We start from the raw sequence: 24,072 nt of genomic DNA, 5'->3' as shown, positions 1-24,072 counted from the left end.
AAGAAAAGAGTTTTCCAAAGAAAGAGGAGGTTGCTTCAGCGTATGCAGAGTATGCCTTGATTGGTGATATCCCAGCACATGGTGGAGGATACTTGGGATTCTCTGAGAGAATGGAGAGCCTTTAAACTGTGCCTTAACTCTGAGCATCTATGCTTTATATAACTGTTGAACTCAGTTGTTTTAAGCTAGTTTAAAAGTTGCTTTAATCCCTGTCTTTTCCTTTTAAAGTCCAATACGAAAATTTCAAAAATGTGTTTAATTTTATTAAAAAAATCATTTATTTATTTGACAGAGAGCAGGAGAGAGGGCGAGAGAAAGCACAAGCGGGGGGAGCAGCAGAGGGAGCGGGAGAAGCAGGCTCCTCACTGAGCAGAGATCCCGATGTAGGGCTCCGTCCCCAAGACCCTGAGATCATGCCTGAGCAAAGGCAGATGCTCAACCAACTGAGCCACCCAGGTGCCCCAAAATGTGTTTAATTTTAAATAGGGGATCACTGTGTTTGAAGGTGTTATCAATCCTTCTCACCTAGCATTGAAAATGAGACCCAGACACATCTCATTTAACATTTCACTATTTTTAAAATCAAGAACAGTGCTTGTTTCCATACGATTCTACCCCCTCACTATCACCATTGAACCTAATGTAGAGTAAAAAACAATTACAAAAGGAGGACACAAAGTTATTTTTAAATATAATTTTCCTGGTTCCAATTGCAGTGATCATTTATTCAAGTAAGTTCCAGTGTTATATGCTATGATAGCATACCAAACTTTATTATTAATAATACTCAGTATTAAAATTTTTGACCAATGTCTGTCTTTCCTCCTAAAACCTTTTTTTTTTTTTTAAGTATCCCTAGCACTTGGCACAGTAGCTTTCCAATTTTTTGGTTAAATGGATAAATTTCACATGCTCTTTTGCATCTAATTTTGTTTGTCCCCCATCTCTTAGCATTTGTAAATAGAACCCCCTCCTTAATATTAAATTGAGCAAATGCTATATTTGCCTATAGTATTTCAAATACTCGCCAAACACTTTAAGGATATGTCTTTAAATCATAAGAGTCCCTGTAATCGCTTAAATTGTTTTTTAATCATATGGAATGTGTTCACCTCTATTGATCTTTCACATTCATGAGTTCTTAACAATTTCTAAAATCTTTAAAAATGTGTTTATTTTTTCTTTGATCTGAACATTTTGCACCGGTAGAACATTGCGATTGCTCATAACATATGATAAAATACACTTCTGCAAGGTCTCCAAATAAATTACTTTATTGATCTGATGTGTTAATCCATATTTGTCATAATTTTAAATTTATTTCCTCTTATGATATTCCTATGTTTTAAGTCTTTATAGAAGCTGAGTTTTTACTACTTCAAAATAAGAAATACGTTTGACTCAATATTTTAATGATTTCCACAGAAAATTATGTCTATTTCAAAATGCTTTCTACATACTTACAACAACTGAATGCATTATATTTTCTTATGTAATGGATTTGAGATAGCCATATAGTTAGCAGAATTCTAAGACGGACCTCAGGATTCACTGTTTCCTGGTGAACATGCCCTGAATAATCCCCACGTTTTTTGAATATGATGAATTTTACTCCCATGATTAGGATATGTTATAGGTTAGAAGGGATTTTGCAGATATAATTAAGTTCCCTATCAGTTGACCTTATGGGAGAGAGGTTAATTCAGTAGGCCTGAGCTAATCACAGAATTCCTTTCAAAGCAGAGCGTCTTCCAGGCAGGTGGTAGAAGATGTAGAAGTGATGGGCTGTAGGTGTCCTGAAAGAAAGCAAACATTCATGTTGTGAATTGCTTCTGGTGGCCACACGGTAAAGCACTGCAGGCAGCGTGGAGGAGCGGAAAGCTAACCTTAGCCAACTGCTAGAAGGATAACAGGGCCTCACTCCTAAACTGGCGAGGAAATGAAGTCTGCCAACAACCAGTGAACTTGCAAGACAATCCTGAGCTGAGATGAGAACTGTAACTCAAGTCAACATTTTGATTTCAGCTCCTGAGACCCAGAGCAGAGAACTGAGCCACAGCATGTCCAGACTTAGGACCTACAGAACCTCTGAGGTAATAAATTTGTGTTGACTGAAGCAGTTCCATTTGTGCTATTTTGTTACACAGAAATAGTAACCTTATAAAACTCAGGAAATTTGGGGGCGCTTGGGTGGCTCAGTCGGTTAAGCGTCTGCCTTTGGCTCAGGTCATGATCTCAGGGTCCTGGGATCGAGTCCCATGTCGGGCTCTCTGCTCTGCGGAGAGCCTGTTTCTCCCTCTCCCTCTGCTGCTCCCCCTGCTCTTCTCTCTCTCTGTCAAATAAATAAATAAAATGTTTAAAAAAAAAAAAAACTCAGGAAATTTGTCCTTTGAAATTCACCAGAACTGAGCATCAAAGAAAAGCTTCCCAAAGTTTCTCCTGAAGGAAACATCAAGGAATGTACAAGTTTCAGGTTCAGTAGACATCATCTAATCTAATCCAGTTAAGGTAACTGACAGTCAGATAGAGTAAATATGCCTTTCCTTAAATCATCCATAAACATAATCAAGACTGGAAACAACATTCCACGACTCCAAAAGCAATGCTCTTTCCACAGTCCTCAGCTAATGCATTTATTCATGATTGGAAAAGGGGTGCTAATGGGAATCATGGGTATATTATTTTATTTTTAATAGGTAATGTATCTCTAAAATATCCTGTAGCTATTCTTCCTTCCTTCTTTCTTTCTCTTCTTTCTTCTTCCCTTCCTTTCTTCTTCCTCCCTCCCATCCAATCAGAGTTCACCCATTTCATTTGGTTGTCGTAGCTCTGTATTACCTTTTAATTCAGAACAGGCTCCTTTTTTTTTTTTTTTTTTTTTTTTTTTTTTTCATTTTTTTTTTTTAAAGGCCACTTTTTTTTTTTTTTTTTTTTTTTTTTACTATTACATTGACTTTTTGAAGACTCAAGGCCAGTTGTTTCATAGTATATCTCACATTCTGGGTGTAACTGTTTATTTGTATTCCTTTTAAATATTTTCTGCATGTCTTATAAATATAAGGAAGTTAGGTCTATAGGTGTTATTAGATCCAGTAAAACATTTGGCAAGAATACTTTATGTGGCTGTTGTGAACTCCATAGAGCATCTCATCAGGAGACACATGCTATAAGAATATCCCCTTATTAAAGATGCTAAGTTTGAACTCTTGATTAAGATAATAAATGTCATTCTCTTCCCATGTAAAGGTGCATTATTTTGTTTGTATTAGTGAGTATTATGGGGGGGGGGGTGACATGTGACTATCCTATTACTCAACAACATTTTGCCCAAAACTTTTAGCATCCATAGGTGAGCCTTGCTGAATAGATTATTATATAGAGATTGAATTAATTTTTGTTTCTGCCATAACAAAGTACCACAAATTTAGTGACTTAAGACAACATAAATTTGTTATCTTACTGTTCTGAAAGTCAGAAGTCAGCACAGATCTCACTGGAATAACATGTATTCCTTAGCAGGGCTGAATTACTTTTTGGATGCTCTAGGGGAGAATCTGTTTTCTCAACTTTTTCCACCTTCTAAGGGCTACCCTCATTCCTTGGCTCATCAGCCTCTTGCTCCATCTGCAAAATTAGTGACAACAGGTTAAGTCCTTTTTACATTATGTCTCTCTGACCCTCTTCCCATAGTCACATCTCTCAGTGACCACAGGTAGTAAAGGTTCTCTGCTTTTTCATGTGATCAGACTGTGTTCATCCAAATAATACCAGAAAATCTCACTATCTGTGGGTTCTTAATTTAATTACATCTGTAAAGTCTCTTTTGCCATGTAAGGTAACATGTTCAAGGACTCCACGGATTAGGATCTAGACATATTTGGGAGGCCCTATTTTTGCCTCCAGGGGGATTACAAAAGGTTGATTAAAAAAAAAAATTCTGTCATTACTTCTACTTATGGTACCTGGCATTCTTATGTAAGGAAATATAGTCCTCTCCTCTATGGATTCAAAGATTATTTACATTTTAATGTGTTATAATCAATTCTTTAATTTTCCTTTTTGATGCTTACATTGACTCAAATTATTGTTTCCGAAGATATGTAAACAATTTGATATTCACAATCCTGAGAAATAGATAAAAACAGTTATTTGTTTCTTTAAGAAATACTTATTGTTACCTTGTCCTACACACCAGGTACTGTGCTACTTAAAATTTCCATACATGCGTTGAACATTTATTATATTCTTGCTACTCATCATTTTGTGTGCATTAACTCACACAATACTTATAATCACCAATGAGGTGAACTCTCCCCATGTCACAGATGAGGAAACTAGAACAACAGAACAACATTATACAGAGTGATGGGATTCAAGCCCATAAATACTGACTTAAGAACTCATGCAGTCATGTGCCAACATCAAGGGTTCTTAATTAGGGGTTCATAGAACACTATAGTTGAGTTTCAAATTTCCAGGAGAGAAAGGGTCTGTAGTTTATATCAATTTCTCAAAAGAAATGTGAAAACTAAAGAAGATCTGGGTTCCATTGTTGTGCTGGGGGCTAGGGATTCATTGCTGATTAGGATAGATGGGAGTAATTCCAATTCTCCTGTGGGTTTTTTTTTTTTTTTTAATTGAAATGTAGTTGAAATGTAACGTTAAATTAGTTTCAGGTGTATGACATAGTGATTTTCCAGTTCTTCTGGCTTCTTATCCAGAATAAGTAGCCAAGCTCTTCTGTGCCTAACAAGGGCCTTTTCCCTTTATGTTCTTTTATCTGGCCAATAAATATGAATGTGCTGCATGAGTGTTAAAATGTTACATACCATATCCTTTATTGAATCTGTGAGATCTATCACTAGTTTCCCCTATTAATGGATATTTAATAGTTTCTTCCCTAAGTTTTGCTACCTACATGCAATCATGAATTTCTAGTATATGCTTTTTGCTAAATGTTTACATTAGTATATCATTTTATTAATTGTAGCAACTTTGTTATTATTAATTTTTAAAGATTTTATTCATTCATTTCTCAGAGAGAACACACAAGCAGAGGGAGTGGCACGCAGACGGAGAAGCAGGCTCCCTGCTGAGCAAGGAGCCCAATATGGGGCTTGATCCCAGGACCCTGGGATCATGACCAGAGCTGAAGGCAGACACTTAACCAACTGAGACACCCAAGTGTCCCTGATTATAACAACTTTAAAAAATATATTAAATAATTTAGTCTAATTTAGTCCATAGGATTTTTTTGCCATTTTTATCTCTCAAATATGTTTGTAATACATTTATTATAATTATAACTTATGAGGAATTGATTTCTCTGTCCATTTTTGTTATTTATATTTAGTATTTTATAACACAGTCAGGAAGTATATTTTGCATATGTCTTCATTTTTGGGATTCAGTAGGGTTTTTTCTCTGTTTTCCTCTTTTTCTTTAGAGAGTGTGTGTATATGAGTGCTCGTGGAATATGTATATTTAGTATAAATATATACATATACTCTCTCTATATATATATTATATAATGTATATACATATAATTCCACATCTTCCTTATCCATTCATCAGAGGATGGACACTTGAGCTATCCTCATTATTTGGCTACTGAGGTAGATAATGCTGCTCTAAACATCAGGGTGCATGTATCCCTTTGAATTAATATTTTTGTATCCTTTGGGTAAATACCTAGTATTGTGATTGCTGGGTCATAGGGTAGCTCTATTTTTAACTTTTTGAGTAACCTCCATACTGTTTTCCAGAGTGGCTGCCCCAGTTTGCCTTCCCACCAACAGTGCAAGAGGGTTCCCCTTTCTCCACATCCTCACCAACACCTGTTGTTTCTTGTCTTGTTGATTTTAGCCATTCTGATAGGTGTGAGGTGATATCTCATTGTAGTTTGATTTGTATTTCCCTGATCAGGTAGTATTCAATACCTGAATGCATAGTGAAATGTGTTGTGTCAACTATTATATAACTTGTTCTGAAATTACTCTGTAATTAGCTTGTCATTTACATGCTTCTCCTTTTCTTCCTCCCCATTTTTTTTTCTGCTGAGTTTTTTTAATGTTGGCATTGGTGTCATCCTGCTTTATCCTCTTTATTCGTTTTAAGTGAAGAAACCCATCAGAACTCATTCTTTGCTCAAGAATAATGTTAGTGCTATGAGTGGTCTTTTAAAATATTGCTTTTGATATTTTACCATGTCCCTTCTCCCTTGGCTCCCTCTCTCAGAGGTATCACTTGGTCCTTTAGGAATTAACTTTTAGGTATACGAATTGCTGGTTTGTATACCTTCTTAATCATTTATTTGATTGGGTAATATAGAGAAGGAGCTGAGGATACCGTTAGATGTTATTATCAAGCAATTTCTCTTTATGTTTATTGACTACTCTGATCTGGAGGCTTCTCTTATTTTTACACTTTTTTGATTGATAGGGAGTTGAACACTCAGGTGAAAGTTCAGATCTGTGTAGACATGCAAATATTTCTCTTTGCTTATGTTATTTGTGTCAGAAACTACAGTGTAGAGTTTCCCATCTACCATGGGTTTTTCTTTTTGGAAGGAAATCAGCTCAAACAAAATAATGTGACTTGCCTGGGATGTCTATATATTAACAATCTCTACCATCCACCTGCCCTTTCACTGTGGTAGAATTAGTTCCACAGGTTGCTTTTCTCATTTCTCCCATAAAGTGTTTACTCTCCAAACTCATCTCCTCAACTATAATTCCTAGTAGACCCCATTCAGGACTTCTTTTCTTATTTCTTATACCACACAGTCTTCTTAATTGAAGATATGTCTATGATAATCAGTCTCTCAGCTTGATCCACTTAGGGGTTTTTTTTGTTTTTGTTTTTGTTTTTAACAGACTGATATTCTTTGGTTTATTGTATGGGGTTATGATAATTCCCAAGCATACAGGCAGTTTTTATCTCTAATTATTTTTTATTCATTTCATTAGGTTTCAGGCAGGGAGGCTATGAAAGCATGAATTCACTCTGCCATCTTTCATGGAACTTTGTGCATTAAATTTTTATTTTTATAACATTGGAGAAATGTGCTTGAACTGAATGGGTAAGTTGAATATGACAGCAGAGTGCTCTTGATCTTGGCTAGATGCCAGAATGTGAGGCCATTCATGTCTTCTCTAGCTAAAGGGAATGGCACTATGCATCTATACCAGTAAATTCCACTCTGCCACCTGCTCTGTAGCAGAACCATTTTTACCCTCTATTGCTGAGTGCAGTTGACTTAAAACAAGCCTTTTCTTAAAGTACCTTTTGTAATTTTAAAACTCTGTTCCTTACAGCTGAAGTTCTTAGCATTTTAAGTGCATGTTCTAAATGTACAAGCTCCCAGAAATCACAGGTACAAATACAGATGGAGTTAACTCATAAAGTAGATAAACTATCTTACATGCAGCTTATTTTGTGGGATTCCTAGGAACCAAAATCAAGTCTTTACTTTGTTGACCTTTAAGATGCAAGATCAATTTTCCTAATAAAAGGTAGACCTTTGTACAATTCCTGAAAAGTCACTGAAAACCTTCACCAACTGAGACACCAGATTATATGTCTCCGTCAGCCTCTGAGGAATGAAGTTTATTAGTTGGCATAAAAACACCAACAGCAGTATTTGCTTCCTTCCCCAGTTGCAGCAACCTTTAGAAATGGTGAGACCATTATTACTACATACCTTTTGGAGTATTCAGAATGTTTTAAATACTGTGCATATCGTCATACTCAGGAAACTTAAGGGAGTATAATATGTCTAAATGAATAATGATAATAATAATAGTCAGCTAACATTCATTTAATACTTACATTGTGCCAGCCATTGTGCTTTAAGTTGGATTATGTTATTTTAATCCTAAAAGTAACCCTGAAGATTAGATATAATTATTTTCCCTTTATTACAGAGGTAGTAACTTAGATTTAAAAAAAAATAAATGCCTTGCTCAGGTTTACTCAGCTGGTGAGTCATTCAGAAGACAAATTTCTAAATTCTACTTCCAGAGATGTCCCATAACACTATTCTGTAACATTTCTTTTATGTACTTACATTTTTAAAAATTCAAGTATATAGTTTGAAAAGAATGCTTACTTTGGGCATAATAGGCCAGTGTTACATTAACTTTATGAAATGTATTTTTTTTAAAGATTTATTTATTTATTTATTTGAGAGAGTGTGTGAGTGGGGGGAGGGGTAGAGGGAGAGGCTCTCAAGCCTGACATTGGGGCTCAATCTCATGACTCTGAGATCATGAACGGAGCAGAATTCAAGAGTTTGATGCTTAGCTGACTGAACCACCCAGGCGCCCCTATGAAATGCACTTTTTTGTCCATGGTATTAGTACTTCATGTGCCTTTCATTTTCTTTGAAAATAGAAAAATATACAATAAAATGTTTATGTCTTCACAAATTCTACTGCAAAAAGGTAAGAATGTTGCAAAAAGTGAATCACAGGCAGTCATGAGGATTTATCATGCAATGTATACCTATTGAATTTGTATGATTACATAGTAATTAAGATGGTTTGGGGATTATACTGCATAAAACTTACAAGTGTTTGATGCAAAGATAACTAATGTAATTTAATAAAGACCATTTCTACTGTGAGTTAGCATACTTAGCTGATAAATAGGAAATAAAATGTATGTGACTTGTCTGACTTGGGGAATTTTTGCAATAAAGTAGGAAACTTTAATATTTTAACCAGTAGAACAATTCTAAATAGATTTTCTCTAAGTGTCCCTGAATATTCTTGTATGATATGTTACCACTTTTTAATGTCAAAGGATGTTTGAAGCTAGGAAAATTATCCCATAATTCAGTTGTGATCCTTCTCCCTTCTTTTTGTTTTTATGATTATGCAACATAGGATCTTGCTTGGCTGTGCATAGTTACATATAGATCTGCAGGCAATTCATGAAATGGGGCTTGCCCTCAGGAGATGGGATTTGTGATTTGTCAACATATGTTCCTTCTCTTTTATTCTCTGAAAGGACAATTCTGAGTTTCAGAGGCTTTCCAGTAGGATTGAGACCCAACTGTTCATAGTCATTACCTGATAAGAATCATGCCAAATTCTGTCTACTTTCAGACATTTGCATATCATTGCCTCTGCCTAGAATGATCTTTCCCAAATTTGTCGCATATTTGGGCTCTTCTTATTCAGGTTTCAGTTCCAATTTGCTTTCCTCAGAGAGTCCATTTCATACCAAATCCTCTAAAGTAGGTTCTTTCTCCCTCAGCTATTCCCTCAATTATTTGTTTATTTACATATGTATTTTGTTTCTTCCACTTCAACATTAGACCCCAAAGGAGGGGCATCTTGCTGCCTTATTTACTACTGGGTGTCCATTGCCTAGGACATATTCCTAGATAATTGCTCAATTATTATTTATTGAATGACCAGCAGCACCAGCAAGGATAAGTAGAAACCCCGATTGCACTAGATAAACCAAACAGATCAAAAACAAAAGTTCTGAAAATGAAATAGTCATTGGAACCACAGCCCACAAAAGTAGGCTAGGACATGTGTGCTAAATCCAAACCAATAAGAGCCTGCTAAAATAAAAGATTTAAATAGGACCCAAAGTCTCTTCACATAAGGCAGAAGATAAAATTTTTAAAAATCACCCATCATAATAAGATCCAGGAACATTACAACTAAATAAGAGAAGACAATCTATTGACACCAAAACCAAATGAATCAAATGTTGGAATTATCTGTCAAGAATTTCAAAGCAGCTATTATACATAATACTTCAGTAATGAATGACAAGTTCTCTGAAAAAAAAGAGAATTTACAAAAAAAAAAAAAAAAGTATAACACTGAAAAACATAATAGAAACTAGAAAAATCCTCCTGGTTGGTCTCAATATTAGAACAGGGATGACAAAGTATAGATTAGATGACCTTGAGAACAGGTCAGTGGAATTCACTTAATCTGAACAAGAGAGAGTACGCAGATTGAAAATGTATAGAGTCCCAGAAGAAAACCCAAAAGATCCAATGGTCATATCATAGAAGTATTACAAGGGAAAGAGAAGGAGTGGAGCTACAAGATTATTCAAAGAAGTAATGGCTAAGGGATGCCTGGGTGGCTCAGTTAGTTAAGCAACCAACTCTTGATTTTGGCTCAGGTCATCATCTCAGGGTCGTGAGATTGAGCTCCACATCAGGCTTTGTGCTCAGTCTGCTTGGGATTCTCTCCCCTCCCCTCTCCCTCTGCCCCTACCCTGCTCTAAAATAAATAAGTAAATATTTTTTTTAAAGGAAATAATGACTAAAACCTTTCTGAATTTGATGAGAGATACAAATCTACAGATACAATAAGTCGAGCAAACCACAAACAGATAAAACCAAAGAAAGCCATGCCAATGCACATTATAATTAAATTCCTGAATACTAAGCAAACAAAAAATTTTTGCATCCAGAGGGAAATGTTGCCAAATACCTAAGTTTAAATAATCCTGGTTTCTCTGCCAATTATCTTTTCAAGTAAAAACAATGTTCCATGAAGAAACAATTAGTTTAGCTGTGAACTTTAACCATTACACCAGTACTTTTCCTTGAGACAAACAGCATCTCTTTGTATGCAGCAGAACTGTTTTGTGAGTACTTCCCATTTCTCCCATAGAATTATAAAAAAAAAAAAAAAAAAAGTTTAGTATAGGGTTGAGCATTTTTTCCCCTTTGGGAATGTGTGGTTGTGAAGATGCAAAGAATATTGATACAGTTTCATGCTACTTTCTCAATTTGAACTAAGACATGATCAATTTTACCCAGCATTTTTTTCTTTTTTTGCATTACTAGTGTAACTAACAGTAAGAAGGGCAAATAATTTCTTAATTTTATTAGGAAGACTTTATGGACTTCTTGAAGTTTCTGAGGGATCACTAAAGGCTTCCATATTTCTAGAATCACTTTTGCAGTTTTAAGAATCATTTATATAGACATATATAGCAGCATAGCAGAATACAGAGCTCAAACATAGACTGTATATGTACATTTTTAATAGGTTTTCAGCAAAAGTGTTATGATTAAATTTAATTTTTTTTTCAAGAAATGTGGTTGAATAACTTCATACTGCATTTTTAAAACCACTTTCTCTCACATTGCCTAATTCACAAAATAGACATTTTTTAAAAGATTTATTTATTTATTCATTTTGAGAGAGAGAGACAGAGAGCAGGGGTAGGGACAGAGGGAGAGAGAGAATCTCAAGCCGACTCCCTGCTGAGTGCAGAGCCCAACATGCTACTCATTTCACAACCCTGAGATCATGACTTGAGCCAAAACCAAGAGTCGGTCACTTAGCAAACTGAGCCACCCAAGAACCCTCAAAATAGAATTTTAAATGGATTATAAACCTAAAAGTAAGAAGACCACATAGAAGAAAATCTTTACAAATTTAGAGTAGGCAAAGTTTTCCTAATTAGGACCAAAAGGAAAAACAGAAAAAGAAAAATAATGATGAACTGCATTTTATAAAAATTTAAATTTTCTGCACTTCAAAAACTACCATTAGGGAAATAAAACAGACAAGCTACAGAGAGGGAGAAAATATATATATATATATATATAACAAAAAAAATTATTCAGAATTTTACAACTCAATAATAAGAAAAATAATGCATTTTAAAAATGGACCATGAAAGGGGCGCCTGGGTGGCTCGGTCAGTTAAGCATCCAACTCTTGATTTCAGCTCAGGTCATGATCTCATGGGTTGTGAGATTGAACCCCCCATCAGACTCCACACTCAGCAAGGAGTCTGCTTCTCTCCCTCTCTGCCCCTCCCCCTGCTCACTCTCTCTCTCTAAAATAAATCTTTTTTTTTAATTGAATTTAAATGAAAAAAAAAAAGGCCATGAAAAGATGTTCAAAGCCATTAGTTACTATGAGAAGTAAAAATTAAAACCCAGATGAGATGTCTCTTATGGTGTGAACCTGCCAGGAATGGCCAGCAATCCCTGTACTGATGGATGAAAGATGACTCCAAACTTTGCTATGAAAGAGAGGAGAAGGCAAGGGGGGTCAATGCTCAGAGACAAAGACCCTTTGCTCTTCTTTGCTCCTGCTTTTAGTGGTCCTTCAGGATAATCACAAATCCTTATCACTGGTTCTCAAGCACGTGATGTGTAACAAGGGGTCTTCTTACTGGTACCAGGAGGATCTGTTTTCCGGAAAGATACAATATGCTAATCTGCGTGTTCTGTGAGTTCTGCTAAACATAGCCTAGGACAATGCACACATCTTGGATCACAGGGCGGCCGTTTGGGCTAAGAAAGCTTCAGGGAAGGCAACTCCCTGCGGCATTCCCCCATCAAAGTGGTCACTTGGGCCTCGACATTCCAAAGGCCCACGCCCTTCTCCGAAAACTTCCCTGCCCTCAGCGGCCTCCATGTTACATTTTGGCAAGCCAGGTACTATGGCTGATTTCATACTCTATATTAACCCCAACATGAACCCCTGAGAATGGCTAACATTAAAGATTAATAATAAGTGTTTGCAGTGATGTAAAGCAACTAGAACTCATATATTGTTAGGATTGTAAAATGGTGTAGCCGTTTTGGAAAAGATTTTGGAAGTTACTTGTAAAGTTAAACATTTACTTACCTTCAAACTTAGCAGGACTTCATTTTTTTTTTTAAATGTACTCTTTAATCCCCTTGAACTACATATTTTAAATGGATGAATTTAAGTATATATAAATGTTATGTCAACAAAGTTGTTAAATCTTAAAATGCACTTATTGCAAAAAAACTATTAGAATTACTTTTATTATATAACATATAACCCAACCATGCTAAAAAATTGATTTCATATATATATATATGTATATCTATGTAATCTTCCAGTTTATTTTCATTTGAGCACATAATTTTTATATAGTTATATTCATAAGTTAGATTCAATTTAGTATTTGGCTTATCTTAACATTTTCCATGTTCCTACAAAGTTTTTATATTTATCTATTTTTCTGATTTTATAAGAATCCATTATATTGTATCTTAAAATTGGCCTATTTTTGAACACTTAGGTTTTATAAATTTTGTAATCTGTTAAAAGTCACTACCTGCCCCAACTAGATGCAACCTGAATTTCCATAAAGTGTAGAATTTGTAAATAAATTGCAGTCTACTCAGCAAATGGAATACTCAGTACAATTAAAAAGAACAAACCTTATCCATTCAAACAAAACAGGCATGAAACATATAGACAACATTCAGTGGAAGAATTAATACAGAAAAAAGTCCACTTATATGAAGTTCAAGAACTAATCTTTGATGGTGAAAATCAGAAAAATGGTTAACTCTGAGGACATGTTACTCTTTGGTAAAGGGAGAGCTGCTGTTTTGGAAATATTCTTTTTCTTAATCTGGGTGGCTGTTACATGATTGTACATATATGCAAAAGGTCATAATGCTGTACACTTAAGATTTGTGCATTTTTATGAATGCCTGTTTTACTTCAGTTTAGAAATATAAATAATAAAAGCATAACATAACTAAAAGCACCATACAACTAGCTCTCCTTACCACAGTTACTTTTAGTGAATTTTGTTTTGAATCTTTATAATTTCCTTTGGACTAGTCACCAAGATAAGTGCTGCAATTTTTTTAGTTCTCTACACATTTTGTTTTGTTTTGTTTGCTTGTGTTTCTTTTTAACTAGAGGAAAATATGTTTTTTTTCCTAGTTTAAATTGCCATCAGTAATTCTTAAATATCAGTTTTTGTATACTCTTGCCAACAAATATTAAATTGTTTTCCCCTAATCTAAGGGTTATATATTTTTTCTTCTAGTAAGTGCTCTCAGTTGGGGCACAGGATTATGTTTATTGTCATATCAATTTTTCCAGTCATGAGGAAGTTTCTAACAAAAAATACTTCCTCATTAGCATTCATTTCAGCCATGTTCTGATTTTTTTTAATCTAGTAAAAGTGACATCTAGAGAAATGCTCCATTTTACTAGTGGGAGTTTTTATAACTAAAAGTGCCTTTTAAAAGGTAGCTTTCTCTTTTTGAGGAGAAAGGGTGATTGACTTTGGTGGAGTTCTCAGGAGATGTGCTGATTGCCTTGTGCTTTGAGCATCAAGCAAGAATATTGTTCATGAAAAGAATGGTTTTTGCCAACACAGCTCACTGCTTTGGAACTCTACTGAATCCTCTGTTCAAGTTTTGAGTAACTCACTCAAACATTGACATTAAGGCTAGTAAAAGGGAAAGGAATTTAGAAATAATTTTGTGCTGATCATATGTAATAAAAGCCCACATTGAAATAAAGCAAGCATCCACATTCTCTAACCAGGTATGAATGCATATTTATTACTCCTAGTTCCATGCTGTGGACTTCAAAACCTAAAATTTATGAGTGATAGTTGGAAAAACTTTGGGGATGATGATAAAACCATGTATTTAAAATATCACTCTACTGGGAACTATAGGCAAGGATTTATGGTTCTTCAGTAGAACACAATTGCTGTTCTAAATTATCTACTCTGATGAAATTTACTATTTATTATGGAAGCCACTTTCCTATATATATCATTGCCTCTGCCATGGCATATAAAGGAGGAATGTAGTAAAAATAATCAATAGAATAAGTTACCACATTTTAATTAGTCCTTATTTATTTCCTGAGGGAAATGATAAAAATTTATTGGCGAAGATTCAGAGTAATTAGATGCTGTAAACAGAACATCAGAGACTACTTGGAAATGATTATCATGCATCAGTAAACCACAAAAGAGGTCAAAGAAATATGTATGTGCTACATACAGATACAGGCGAAATACATATTTTTAAGGAATTTGAAAAGAGGCTCACTTTCCTTTTCTTCTTCTCCCTCTCCCTCTTCTTCCTCTCTCTTCTTTAATGTTTAGGAGCTAAGAAAATAAGTCTTAGTATTACTTATCATTACTAATAAAATGGATATAAATATGCATGGGACAAGAAAAGAACAAGTTTTGCCTTATTCCTTCTAATATAAGGTATATTTTGATTCTCTAAAAAGTGATTTAAAAAATGGAAAGAGAAAGAATACTACCCCACTCTCTGTTCTCAAGCATTTGGATATACTGTTCTCTCTGCCTGAGACACTCTTTCCCCCAAGTCTTCCTCAATATATTTAAAGTTCAAACTGTAGGTCTCAATTTAAAGGTCACTCCCTGAACTCCTAGACCAGTTCTATGCTTTCATAATACCCTTTGTTGGTTAGTTGCATTTTTCATTTCAGCTCCACTTTCTGTCCTTCCCTTGTTCTAGTGTGTATCTCAAAGGTCTTAGCTCTTGAAATTCATATTTTCATTATTCCTTTTTCAAAAAAAAAAAAAATCTCCCAGTTGGTTTGGCTGATAGAAGCTCTAGTGGAAGCTTGCAGGAAGAAACAGGGTATTTCTCCTCCTCTTCCTCTTTGCTCTGGGCAATGTTTCTGCCAGTTAGCATGTCTCCTACAAGACTACAGTTGGTTCTCACCAGGTCACACATCCATGGATTCTTATAATTCCCTTTGCTCCATCAGTCCCTCCAATTCTAGAGCGATAGCATCTTCCTGCTATGGATCATCTTTGGTTGACACACAGTCCCATTTTGCCTTCTCAGCTTTTCTAATACCTTTGTGGCCAATTCCCCGTATTAAAGTCCATCTCTTGAATTGCTTTTCATAGGACTTGTTTTGCTGGCAGTAATCCACTGATAATTATATTATACTTTCATTATCTATATTTCCGATCACACTTTTACATAGTGATTTAAACTGTTTTCCCAGCTAGGCTAAATTGCATAAAAAGAATTGTGTTGGTTTCCTTTTTATATTTCCAGTCTTCAGCCTAGATCTTGACTTACAGAAGTCAGATAGTATTTGTTGAAGGAACAAAGAAATAAAGGGAGGGAGGAAAAAAGAAAGGAGGAAGGCAATTTTAACTATTTTCATATTTATATTTCATAGTAATAAAAGAGGATTTGAATATATATATATCAGGACAAAATACCTTTCCCTTAAACAATCACATAACTGATGTGAAGCTAATGTATAGAAGTAACAGAGAAAAGAGTAATCTTTTCTGTGTTTGATAAGCCTAAATTGTGATTGAAGAGGCAAAGTGGAAAATATAAATGTCTGTGTTAACTAAGCAGAACAAAAAATTTCTTGGGATATGTGAAAAATAATTAGCCAGATTTCAAAATTTTATCTTTATTTTAAAAGTTTTATAATGGGCAATTCTTTTTTTTTTTTTTTTTTTGTGCAAGGAAATTCAAAACAAGTCATGTTTTAGATCACTCAGCATCTGCTAAAATCTCCTCCGCTCATGCCTTTTTTCTGTACTATAGAGGCTGGAAAACGTTGAGCTACATCTGCATTTCCCAGAAACCCTTGACATAGGCTGTCAATGTCTTGTGCAAGATTTGAATGAGGAACTGATTTTAGTGGGAAGAGAAGTGACAGATCTAACACATCTTGCAGGTGCAGAGTGACTGGCAGTCAAGGTAGCTGGGGTGACTTCTGATCATCAGGCCATGGTTAAGTTTGTGTAACCTGGAATCAGCACTGGGATCATAACTTCCTGACTGTAACAGAGATACCAATTCCTTACATGAGTCTCTTGTGGTATAAGATCTGAAAGTTGAACCTGGAAGCTGCTCAGTCCTACCAACAATGTTTAAACACCAGATTACCATTTGTACTTAAAATAGCTAGAGTGTTTTCTGTTACCCAGAATTGTGAACCCTGTTCAAACAGGACCAGAATGCATTATTATCTTTATGTCATAATGCAAGTAAATTCAAGCTTATGTACACATTTAATAGAAAATTAAGGCATGTTTGGAAGGAAATCTAAACATAGGGGTCAAGTTTTGCCTGTTTTTGGTAAAATCTGAAAGGTAAGGGTGATGGGGACATTTTTCACAGATTCAAGAGCTGGATACTCACTGAACTAGACATTAAGGTAACAATGGTAAGGGGCAACTGGCCAGCTCAGTTGGAAGAGTATGCAACTCGTGATCTCAGGGTCATGAGTTCAAGCCCCACGTTGGGTGTAGAGATTACTAAAGATAAATAAATAAATAAACTTTAAAAAAGAAAAAAGGTAACAATGGTAAGCAAAGGTAGAAATGGTTCTTGTTCTTGTCATACTGTTTAAAGAGGAATATATATATATATATATGTGTGTGAATATATATATTAATCTTAGAATATTCAGTTCTTAGGATCTTAGAGAATTACACAATTAAGTGTAACATTGCAATTAATGTTATGAGGGAAATTTAGTTTGGTATGAGAATGTTTAATGAGATGGTTTGGCTACTTCAGGGTCAAAGAATATTACCTTCAGAAGAAGGGTATTAAGCTGATATGTTAGCACGGTTTGGATTTAACTCAAAAACATGAGGGGAGAAACAGAGGGCATGCCAGGCAGAGGTAACATGTACAAAGCCTCACTTCTGCATCAACATGGCATGATTCAGGATGTGAACTCAAACCACTGTTAGAGTACAGAAAACAAGGGGACCTGGGTGAAGATGTCCAAAGAGAGGAGGCTAGGTAAAATCCCACTGATGCAGGGCCATGGTGGTCTTGCTAATAATGCACGCCATTGTTCTAAGTGCAATGGGGGACAGAAAAATTAAGAAAGGTAATCCCCTGTTTCTTTGTTTTAGAATATAAAGAGCTGGTTCGTACAGCAAATAATTATTGGAAAGAGATAACAGGGAATATTTTTCTTCTAAGCACATTTAGGACTAAATGGGGAACTGGTTCTTTTACTTTTTGTCTTTATTTGCTCTGCCTCTGCCTTAACCACCTTGTTCTTTTAGTTTTGGTATTGTTGTTTGGTTTTAATGTACTTTCACTAATTGGCTTTTCCTGTTCCTAGCTTTTGCTCTGTATCTTTGACTGCTGAATACTTATTTTTGAATCAAACATTTATTTTAAGTTTGAGAAAAGTAGAAAGTGCAAAATAATTGATCCTGTCAAAATTGTAAACTTCAAAAAATCAGCTACTTTGGTAACCTGACAGCTGTGTGTTAGAAAATCCAAATCTATCTTTCCACACAAAAGACTCTGATTTACAACTTTCCCAGAAGCTAACGCTTGTTTCCATAGAAATATCTTTAGTTTCTTCATAGAATTAAGATTCCCTTAAGGACTTCAGACCTATTGTGTTTCTAGTTTAAGAAAAAATGCAAGTGACTTTTTAGTGAAATGAGCCAGTACCATGTTTGGCTTTTAAGGAAATTAATGAAAATATCACAGAAACATACTGTACCTCCCATTATAGGACTTTTCATAAAGTCTAACATTCAGTTTAAATTGATTTTTAAATGCGTATAACTCCTTAAAACAAAGAACTTCAAATGTGGTGAAATATAGGACATAATTTCAGAGAAAATAAAAATGAGACAAGTAGAATTTTCTAATACTTTGTGTTCTGTCTATGTAAGAAATGGGAAGAATGTTAATTTAAGATGGATGATGCACATACTGGTCTTACAATATTTGTTTAAATAATTATTTATACATTAATATAAATATGTGAATAACAGTATCAATAGTTTTACTATTTAAAATATTTACTTCAATATACATAGTATTTTTTTTAATTTAATTTTATTATGTTAGTCACCATACATTAGTAGTGTTCCATGATTCATTGTTTGTGTATAACACCCAGTGCTCCATGCAGTATACATAGTATATTAAGAATAAAAGTAACATGAAAGCTTGTGCACTCAAAACCCAGGTAACAAGCACAGCTACATTTTAAATATAATTTTTCAACAATGAAATCTGGAAGTGGAGGTAATTATCTCTCATTGCTCACATAAGTAAACAGAAATTGTACCTGCTTCGTAAGTTATGACAGGGGAATTTTTTTGCCTTGTTTTATTTTATTGTCCAGCTCAAATTAATATAAATAAGTAATTTTGAAATTTTTACTCTTTCAAATAACTTTTATTAGTTGGGTGGATATTTGAGAACCAAAGATCCGGTGCTCTTTAGGTATTACTTTATGTAAAACATGAGATTACAAATTGTATTTCCTAGTGGTTGTGACTTTAATTTTATAGAGTTCTACCTTTTGACATTATCTTTGTTCTTCCAGTGTTTTATTTTGAAAAATTTTAACAGCTCAGAAAAGTTACAAGAAATGGTACAATGATGGGCGCCTGGGTGGCTCAGTTGGTTAAGCGACTGCCTTCGGCTCAGGTCATGATCCTGGAGTCCTGGGATCGAGTCCCACATCGGGCTCCCTGCTCAGCAGGGGGTCTGCTTCTCCCTCTGCCCTCTTCCCTCTCGTGCTCTCTGTCTCTCATTCTCTCTCTCTCAAATAAATAAATAAAATCTTAAAAAAAAAAATGGTACAATGAAACGCATATACTCTTCACCCATACCCATCAGTTTTTAACAATTTTCCTCATTTGAACTTTCAGTGTGTGTGCGTGCACGTGTGTGTGCCTTTGTATGTGTGTGTGGGTTAGTGTCTGTGTTTGTACATGTCTGTGTGTATGTGTATGTATTTGAGAGTTGCATATATCAAGATTTTCACTCTTAAATGTTTTGGCATATATTTCCTAAAAATGGATCATAACTACATTATATTTATTATGTTAAAAAATTAATGTTGATACAATACTGTTATCAAAAATAAGATCCACATTAAAAATGCATCTGTCTTAATAATATCCTTAAACCTGTATTATTTGACTATGTTTTTAATAATCCAGAATCTAATTAGCATACCTTCTTTCAGTTGTCATATTTCATTGGTCTCTTTGATATAGACTTTCTCTGGCTCTTCTTGTTCTAAATATTTCATGAAATTGACATTTTTGGAGAGTCCAGGACAGCTTTAGTTTTGTTTTAATATATGTTTGTTTTGTTTTGCTTAATTTCCCTTGATTTGCCTTTTTCTGATTGTTTTCTCAGTCTTGAAATCAAACATTTTGGTATGAATGCCACCTAAAGGATATGGTATCTTGGTTCAGCACATCAGTGGACCCCTGCTGTAATTATATACCTTTTTTGGTGAGGTTAGATTCAGTCCTTTAGTTAAGGTGGTTTCCACCTCTGCTTTTGATATTCTCAATTTATTCTAATAGTGTAGCCATTTTTCAAATTTAGTCTTGATTCTCAGGCAGTTCCTCAAGGCCTACCTCCCAGCTGCTCTCCCTTCTATCCGTAAATTTTGAGGTCCCAGTATATTCTACAGCCCAGTCTTCCTGTTACAATCCTTGAAATATGTTCAGTAAAGATACACTGTCTGACAATTAACAAGTATAGACTGAAGAACTAGAGGAATATGGGTTTTGCTGATGATCTAATTTACCATCCAAATTAAAGTATTTTTAAGAGTGAAGAAGATACTATGTATATCACTGGAGCAGATTCTAATACAAATATCTGTATTTGTTAGAGAATTGAATCCATTTTAGCCAAGGCAAACAGTTCAAGATTTGTTACAAGTGATTAGAAGTCCTGTAGAGCCAGTGGGTGGGCCAGAGAAGTGGGGAAGAAGAGTATTTCAGGAGCAATAATCCATGTTCCAAAGCTTAAAGGAGGGAACAGTGGCAGCAGCTGCTTCTTCGTGACCAGGAAGCTGCCATCACTTCTGTCAGATTAGTCCTTCATTGCTCCTGTAATAATCCACCCCGGCCACGTGGATGCCTTGTGCTCTGTCTGGACATCCATGGGGCCACTAAGTGCTGGATTCTTGGATTTTGCTAACTCTGCTAAAAAAATAAAAAGCCCATGCGACCTTGCCTGCCAACAGAAACAGAAAGAACAGAAACAAAAGAAATAGCATAAGCAGCAGACACATTATGCTTTCACCATCAGAAATTCTGAAATAAAATTTACCCTCTGGTATTTCCCTGTAGGATCATCCCGAAGCTACTCTTGGAAACACTGCCAACATTGCACATTTGCTTGGCGGCTTCTTCTCTGTCCTCCTTTCCCAACTCCCAGCAGCTTTCTCCTGGGAGCACTTCCTTAATTAGATACTTGCCACCTTCGGAAAACCTTGTCTAAAAAATGACCTTGCCAAAGAGCACTTCCTCAGCCCCCCACACCACATTTACCCACTTACCTATAATGATGCCCATATGCTCAGCTATTATTATTATTATGTCCATATGTTCCTGCTATTATTATGATGAATTATTTATGTTCCTCTCTAAGGCCAGACCCTTAATTTATCTTCTGAATCCTAGCTTTTCTTGCCTACCGAAGACATCACTTCAGCATTTCCCTCTATCTTTCCCCATCTCTCTCCTCTCTCATCACAGGCATACCTTGGAGATATTGCAGGTTCAGTTCCAGACCGCTGTAATAAGGTGAAATTGCAATAAAGTGATTCAAATATTTTTTTTGTTTCCGAGTGTATATTGAAGTTATGTTTATACTATGCTATAGTCTATTAAGTGTGCAATAGCATTATGTCTACAAAAAATGAGCATGCCTTAATAAATATTGCTTTAAAATGCTATTATTTGAGCTTTCAACACATCATAATCCCTGATTGCAGATCACCAGAACAAATATAATAATAAATATAATAATAATGAAAAAGTTTGAAATATTATGAGAATTATCAAAATGTAACATAGAAACACGAAGTGAGCAGATGCTACTGGAAAAGCAGTTCTGATAGACTTGCTTGATGCAGGATTGCCACAGACCTCCAATTTGTGACAACCACAATATGTACGAAGTGTAATAAAGCACAGTGCAAAAAAACGAGGTATGCCTGTACTTTTTAATTCCATGCCATATTCATTTTTCCATATCTACCCACTCTCCCCTGTTTTCATTCCTTCTCTATCCAGCCTTGATTCTCTGATCTGCCGATCTAGTCTAAATGCTGCTGAAGTCCCATAGCAGATGGACTTTGAGTTAATCAAAAGGGAGAGTATCCTGGGTAGGCCCGACTCAATCAGGCAAGTCTGTTAAAAGAGGATTCAGATATTTCTTTTTTTTTTTTTTTTTTTAAAGATTTTATTTATTTGAGAGAGAGAATGAGATAGAGAGAGAGCATGAGAGGGAGGAGGGTCAGAGGGAGAAGCACACTCCCTGCCGAGCAGAGAGCCCGATGCGGGACTCGATCCCGGGACTCCAGGATCATGACCTGAGCCGAAGGCAGTCGCTTAACCAACTGAGCCACCCAGGCGCCCGGATTCAGATATTTCTTGAAAGAAGAGACTCAGTATGAAAGATTCTATCATTCCGTGATAGAATGGAAGAGATCAAAATGTTGTAATAATTAAACATGGTCTGATTTTAGTCACTTCATGTTGATTCTACACTCTTTGGGGGGGCTTGCCAGTACAATCTAGTATATTTGCAAGTACATGCAAAGATGCTCAATAGGAAGCCTTTGGAAACGCATATGGATGCTCCTCTTCCAGCCCCCACTTCCCGTAAACCAGAAGTATTCAGATAGTGTAGACAGCCTCTTCATTCCATACAACCACAACGTAATCCAGGATTCTTGAAGCTTCTTTCTTATCTCTTGCATGTACGTGAATAAAAACATGTTATTCCCAGGACAGATGGAAAGCTATTTGTATCAAAGGTTTCAGAAATTAGTTACTGTTGATATGGAGATATACTAATTAGTTTTCATGAGACCAGTATCAACAGTAGGGGTTGAACTCTGAAAGGAGATAGGGCAGATTAGTTGATTCAATATCACGATACAGCGAAATGTAAAGAAAAAAGTAAATTGACCAGTCTTTGAAATTACGTACTTCCTTATTTATTTAATTATTTATTTGAGAGAGTCAGAGAGAACAAGCCAGAGTACAAGGGGGGTGGGGAGGAAGAGGCAGAGGGAGAGGGAGAAGCAGACTCCCCACTGAGCAGGGAGGCCCTAAGTGGGCTTGTTCCCAGGACCCTGACATGACCTGAGCCAAAGGCAGACGCTTAACCCACTGAGCCACCCAGATGCCCCTGTACTTATATTTTTTAAGCTATCATTATATCTTATGTTTTGCTTATTTCACAGTTTAATTGCTTTTTAGATTACATAGTAAAATCATATAAAACAATGAAATCATGATTATTTTTTTTAAATTTTCCTATACAGAAGGCAATTCACACTAATTGAAAGTAGTAATTAGAAATAACTTTGGAGTAGAATTAGTGAGAAATAGTTTAGTCTATTTTAGTCTAGACATTTTGAGGCAAGGACTAGGGAATATGTAAATGATTTGTAAATGTATTTACATAAATATATGTCATATATATATGTACCAGGGGGCAATGCTGTGTTTAATGCATTATTTTGTTTTCCTCCAGAGCCCCAATAAAGATATATTTCCCTAGACTCCTTCTATCCAGGTAAATCATGTAAATATTTCCGGTCAATACAATGTGGTTACTAAGTGATGTAATTACTTCCCTTTCTGTCTCTAAAATCCCCACACGATTCTCTGTGCTTCTTTTTCTCTTTCTATAGGCTGGCCAGTTGCATGGGATCCAGCTCAGGAGTCTGATTACCTGGTGAATGGTGGCAAAGAAAGGTAAAAAAAAAGCAACAATCTCTGAAATTACCTTTTGAAAGGGAGCTGTTCAGGAGAATCATCCAATAAGAAACATCACATTGGACTTTGTACTGGTTAGGAAAAACTTCTGTGTGTATGTGTGTGTGTATACATATATGTGTGCATGTATATACATACCACATATATACACACTTTTATTTATGACAAGTCACTGAGATTTTGGGTAGGCATTAATTTTAGTAAGAATTATAGAAACTGATACTTTGAAGTAGTGTGTTCCTATAACAGCAAGAACACTGATATCAGATTCTGGAAAAATCACTATCTAACAATAGAAATAGTAGAAAACAATATTAGCAAAATGGTTGCCTGTAGTAATTTGGGAGGCAGATTATAGGGATACTGATCTGTTAACTGTAGATAGGAAAGAAACGGAATAGTGTATGTTGATTATTACTAGCTACATTTGGTAAGTTAATGAAAGCAAATCTTCAGCTTGGGAAATCATTAACCAGTTTACAAGCAGATGTGAAAGGGCACAGAGAGAAAATA

General features: G+C 35.4%; 1 long non-coding RNA gene across 1 annotated transcript in view; it reads left to right on the top strand.

Moving 5' to 3' along the window:
* LOC118014773 overlaps nucleotides 1-23,503 on the top strand; it is a 29,578-nt gene extending 6,075 nt beyond the window's left edge. Inside the window, exons 2-4 of the long non-coding RNA XR_004680375.1 lie at nucleotides 2,026-2,093; nucleotides 23,315-23,356; nucleotides 23,475-23,503. This is a non-coding gene — a long non-coding RNA (uncharacterized LOC118014773). The remainder of the gene's footprint in view (nucleotides 1-2,025; nucleotides 2,094-23,314; nucleotides 23,357-23,474) is intronic.
* Nucleotides 23,504-24,072: the final 569 nt, after the last annotated feature.

Source organism: Mirounga leonina, unplaced genomic scaffold (assembly GCF_011800145.1).
Source record: "Mirounga leonina isolate KUSES-001 unplaced genomic scaffold, KU_Mleo_1.0 Mir_165, whole genome shotgun sequence".
NCBI lineage: Eukaryota > Metazoa > Chordata > Mammalia > Carnivora > Phocidae > Mirounga > Mirounga leonina.
The sequence above is the reverse complement of the archived record's forward strand: the minus strand, read 5'-3'. Positions and strand labels throughout refer to the sequence as shown.